General features: G+C 40.6%; 1 pseudogene across 1 annotated transcript; it reads left to right on the plus strand.

Annotated features, from left to right (window-relative positions):
- Window positions 1–4,386: 4,386 nt before the first annotated feature.
- Window positions 4,387–5,306, plus strand: LOC308346908 (large ribosomal subunit protein eL8-like; annotated as a pseudogene). The gene is made up of 2 exons: window positions 4,387–4,422; window positions 4,569–5,306. The product of its transcript is annotated as a large ribosomal subunit protein eL8-like (transcript).
- Window positions 5,307–5,873: the final 567 nt, after the last annotated feature.

Below are 5,873 nucleotides of genomic sequence, written 5' to 3' on the forward strand. Positions count from 1 at the left end.
AGGGAAGCTCTCTTTTAAAAATTTTTTTAAAGATTTTATTTATTTATTTGACAGAGAGAGATCATAAGTAGGCAGAGAGGCAGGCAGAGAAAGAGTGGGAAGCAGACTCTGCCGAGCAAAGAGCTGGATGCGGGGCTTGATCCCAGGACCCTGAGATCATGACCTGAGCTGAAGGCAGAGGCTTAACCCACTGAGCCACCTAGGTGCCCCTCTCTTTTTAATTTCTTAAGGAATCTCCACACAATTTTTCCAAAGTGGCTGTACCAACTTGCATTCCCACCAACAGTGTAAGAGGGTTCCCCTTTCTCCACATCCTCTCCAACACACGTTGTTTCCTGTCTTGTTAATTTTGGCCATTCTAACTGGTGTAAGGTGGTATCCCAATGTGGTTTTGATTTGAATCTCCCTGATGGCTAGTAATGATGAACATTTTTCATGTGTCTGTTGGCCATTTGTATGTCTTCTTTGGAGAAATGTCTGTTCATGTCTTCTGCCCATTTTTTGACATGATTATCTGTTTTGTATGTGTTGAGTTTGAGGAGTTCTTTATAGTTCCTGGATATCAGCCTTTTGTCTGTACTGTCATTTGTGAAAATCTTCTCCATTCTGTGGGTTGCCTCTTTGTTTTGTTGACTGTTTCCTCTGCTGTGCAGAAGCTTTTGATCTTGATGAAGTCCCAAAAGTTCATTTTCACTTTTGTTTCCTTTGCCTTTGGAGACATATCTTGAAAGAAGTTGCTGTGGCCAATATCGAAGAGGTTACTGCCTATGTTCTCCTCTAGGATTCTGATGGATTCCTGCCTCACTTTGAGGTCTTTTATCCATTTTGAGCTTATCTTTGTGTATGGTGTAAGAGAATGGTCGAGTTTCATTCTTCTACATATAGCTGTCCAATTTTCCCAGCACCATTTATTGTAGAGACTATCTTTTTCCCACTGTATATTTTTTCCTGTTTTGTCGAAGATTATTTGACCAGAGAGTTGAGGGTCCATAATTGGGCTCTCTACTCTGTTCCACTTGTCTGTTTTTTTTTTTTTTGAGGATTTTTATTTATTTATTTGACAGATAGAGATCCCAAGTAGGCAGAGAGGCATACAGAGAGAGAGGAGGAAGCAGGCTCCCTGCTGAGCAGAGAGCCCGATGCTGGGCTTGATCTCAGGACCCTAAGATCATGACCTGAGCAGAAGGCAGCAGCTTATCCCACTGAGCCACCCAGGTGCCCCTATGTGTCTGTTTTTATGTGAGTACCATGCTGTCTTGGTGATCACAGCTTTGTGGTAAAGCTTCAAGTCAGGTAACGTGATGCCCCCAGTTTTGTTTTTCTTTTTCAACATTTCCTTAGAAATTTGGGGGCTCTTCTGATTCCATATAAATTTTAGGACTGTTTGTTCCAGTTCTTTGAAAAATGCCAGTAGAATATTGATCGGAATGGCATTGAAAGTATAGATTGCTCTAGGCAGTATAGACATTTTAACAATGTTTATTTTTCTGATCCATGAGCATGGAATGGCCTTCCATCTTTCTGTGTCTTATTCAATTTCTGAAAGTCATATTCTTACTTAAAAAAATATATCCTTCAATAGTAAGGTCCTCCCCAGGTTCTTCAAAGGAGCCCATGCAAATTGCGAGTAAAATAAAGGATGAACTTTACAGGTTTCATGGTAAATCTTCCAGTGGAATTAAAAATTCAGGTAATGTGTGCAACATGGATGGACCCACTTACATGGATGGACTGAAGAAGCAAACATTGTGTTGAATGAAAGCCAGGAGCAGTCTATAATCTGGAAAGCAAAAGAATACAGATTTTGGAGAATCAAATAATGGAACAGTATAAAATGCCATGGGTTCAAGGAAGAACCTAGAGGTGGCAATTTGCCTTGAAAATTAGGAGACCAAGGCTCCTAACTGATGCGAGGCTCTCCTCAATAGCAATACTAGGACAAGAGTGTGGAAATAGCCACGGCATAGGGACTGAATGGAGGTGGATAAAGTGAGTACAGTGAGCATGGCCTCCTATTTCTAATAAGTTGGCAATGAAAGGAAGGACTGAGATACCCCAATAGATAAGAGTAGACACATGGAGTTCAGTGGGATTTCCCCAGTGACATTTCATATTATCACTGACATTTCAGGTATCTAAGAACATCTAAAAAGAAGTTTTAAAGAAAGAAAAACAGCTATAATTTACGAGATTATCATCATTTAGTTTCTACATATAATAGGTATATGTGTATAACATTTAAATAATAAATAATGAGCCCAAGTTTTGTATATATATGAACACAATACAAAATTAGAATCATACTATATATACACACACACACACACACACACATATATAGTATGATATATACTTATACTATATCTATATTGATATAGATATAGATATATCTATATCTATATAGAATATATAGATATATATATAGATATATAGAATATATATATAGAATATATAGTATATATATAGAATATATATATAGAATATATAGAATATATATAGATATAGATATATATATCTATATAGAATATCTATATCTATCTATCTATATATATATATCTATATAGAATATACTCATTACTTTGTCATACCTGGGAGAACGTTCTCATTTACTGATCTTCCAGATCAGTAGCTTAAAGGCTGTATAATATACTATGTTGTGAGTGTTCATAATCAGCTGGTTCATTCTTTTTATTTGGCCTGGCCTTTAGATTATTAACAACTTTTCACTGTTTTGATACTGCTGCCATGACTTTCCTTTACATTAATCTTTTTTATTTTTTTTAAGATTTTATTTATTTATTTGACAGACAGAGATCACAAGTAGGCAGAGAGGCAGGCAGAGAGAGAGAGGAGGATGCAGGCTCCCCGCTGAGCAGAGAGCCCGATGCGGGACTCGATCCCAGGACCCTGGGACTGTGACCTGAGCCAAAGGCAGAGGCTTTAACCCACTGAGCTGCCCACGCACCCCGACATTAATCTTCTTTTTTAAAGATTTTATTTATTTATTTTATTTGAGAGAGAGAGAGAGAGAGAGAGAACAGGGTGGTAGGAGGTGCGGAGGGAGAAAATCTCAAGCAGACTCCACGCTGAGCATGGGGCTTGATCACACCACCCTGAGATTATGACCTGAGCTGAAACCAGGTGCTCAACCCAACTGAGCCACCCACGTGTCTCTCCTTTAATCTTTTTAAAAAAGATTTTATTTATTTATTTGACAGAGAAAGAGCACAAGCAGGGGGATGGGCAGAAGGAGAGGGAGAAGCAGGCTCCCCACTGAGCAGGACCCTGGGATCATGACCTGAGCCGAAGGCAGATGCTTAACCAACTGAGCCACCTAGGTGCCTTCCTTTACATTAATCTTAATGATTAGTTCTAATCTATTCCAAAAGAAAAACTACCTTGAAGTAGAATTCTTAGGTCAAACAGTACATGTTCTGGCCTTTAATACATATTCTCAAATTTCCCTATAAATAGGGTGACCCAGGCCTCTCACAAGCGTATGAGTGCCTGTTTGCTTCTATCTCCTTTATCAATGAGAATTTTCATATTTTAAGAATATTTGCCAGTTTGTTTGGCAGATGTTGCGTTATTTTAGTATGTATGATGGAATATTTACCCTAAATTTTCTTTCACTCTTCCTATAAGCTAAGATTTCCTTGTGCTTTCCAATTTTGCTAACCATGTTCTTACTTAATTGGAAACTGGTTTTGTATTGGGGAAAATGGTGGTTGTTGGTGATTTACACAAGAACAGAATTCAGGGAATTGTTGAGATAAAACCAGACTGAACTGGATAAAGAGAGAATGGCAGGTGAGGACCACAAGCCCAGACAGCTCTTCTGAAGAAATTTCCTCTAAAGGAAAGCAGAGAAACTGGCTGTAGTGGAAGTGGAACATGGAGTCAAGGAGAAGTTGTTTTTATGTATGGGAGTGACCTAGCAGAGAAGAGAGATTGAGCAGTTGTTGACCTTAGTAAGAGCAGAGGAGGGCCATGCATTTTAATAGGACATGATGCAGTACAAATAGGTTGGAAAAATGGGAAGTGAGGTGGCTCTTTTAATTTCTCCATGAATCAAGAAATGGCCAAAGCTGAAATGGGAGAAACTCTGGAATTCTGACGTAAAAGGAGGTAGGAAATGGTGTTTCAGAGAATGAAGGAGTAAGCTAATGGGAGAAATCTAGTAAGACTGCTAGATAAGGGCAAGGGCCCATATAAGATTCATGATTAGAAACTAGATGCGAGATCAGTCTACACACATCTATTTTTTTTTCTTCCACCACATTAAGCTGCTCAGATTTGGGTGACAAGTAAGTAGAGTTAAATTGACTAGGGTTGGGGTTCTCCAAGGTAAGAGGATCTAGGAACAGAGCGGAAAGGGAATTGAAGATGACTGAAGTGAACTGGTATAGTGATGGGGCCACAGTATCATAACTAGGTGAAAGGGAGACAAAGAAACAAGATGGGTTATGGGCAGCAAGAGTGGTGAACCACTCTCTCTTCCAGCCATCCAAGATCCCAAAAGCAAAGGCTAAGGGGAAGAAGCTGGCCCCGGTCCCTGATGCTGTAAGAAGCTGGAGGCCAAGAATGTGGTCATTACCCTGTTTGAGAAAAAGACCAAGAATCTTAGCCTTGGACAGGACATCCAGCCAAAGGGACTTCAACCACTTTGTCAAATGTCCCCATGACATCTGGCTGTAATGGCAAAGAGCTAGTCTCTATAAAATGTCCAAAAGTGTCTCCCGTGATTAACTAGTTCCCCCAGGCCTTGGACCACCAAACAGCTACTCAACTGCTTAAGCTGGCCCAAATACAGACAAGAGAAAAGCAGGAGAAAAAGCAGAAATTGTTGGTCCGGGTTTAAAAGAAAGCTGCCAGCAAAGGGGATGTCCCAACTAAGAGGTCCTCTGTCTTTTGACCTTGGATTAATACTGTCACCACCTTAGTGGAAAACAAGAAGGCTCAGCTGGTAAAGATTGCACATGATGTGGATCCCATTGAGGTGGGGCTGTCTTCCTGTCTGCTCTGTGTCGTGAGATAGAGGTTCCCTATCACACTGTCAAGGAGGAGGCCAGGCTAGGGTATCTGATCCACAGGAAGATCTGCACCACTGTTGCCTTCACACAGTTAACTTGGAAGACAAAGGAGCTTTGGCTAAGCTGGTGAAAGCAATCAGGACCAATTCCAATGACAGATATGGTGAGATCTTCTGTGTCTGGGGAGGCAACACCTTGGGTCCAAAGTTGGTGGTTCACATTGCCACGCTGGAGAATGCAAAGGCTAAAGAACTGACCGCCAAACTGGGCTAAGTGGATGCTGTTGAATTTTCTATACATAAAAGTAATAAAAATCTCTCTTTCAAAAAAAGAAAAAAAAGGTGGTGAACCAATAAGTGGGAGACTGCAAAGGGGTCAGGGCATTACTGGAGAAGAGCTAAGAGCTATTAAGACAAGTGGTAGGAAAATAGAAAGTGGTTTCTGGAGGGTAGGATGCTTGAAATGGACATGAAAGGGATGGCAAAGTAGACATCATCCCAGTGAGATGCAGAAAGGATTGCTGACAATGAAGTTGAGGAACTGGGCCCAAGGTACCGGAGTGAATATCAGTGATCATGGCTGAAAACCACGATGGAGAGTAATGTAATGAAGGAGCAAGACTGTAAGCCAAGTGAAGAGTCTTCAGTGAATGAAGGGATTAGCTGATTGTCGGTAGATATGACTGCAATGTAGTGGTGGCAGAGTCTGAGGGCCTGCATTTCAGAGGAGATGGGCATTTGAGGGAGGAGGACAGAGACATGACTGGGAAGGGGAAATGAGCTGCAAGGAGGTCATCATTTTCTCTACCAAATCTTTTAGAACCAGGGAATGTTTGAGAAA

The sequence above is a fragment of the Martes martes genome, assembly GCF_963455335.1.
Source record: "Martes martes genome assembly, chromosome: 1".
Classification (NCBI taxonomy): domain Eukaryota; kingdom Metazoa; phylum Chordata; class Mammalia; order Carnivora; family Mustelidae; genus Martes; species Martes martes.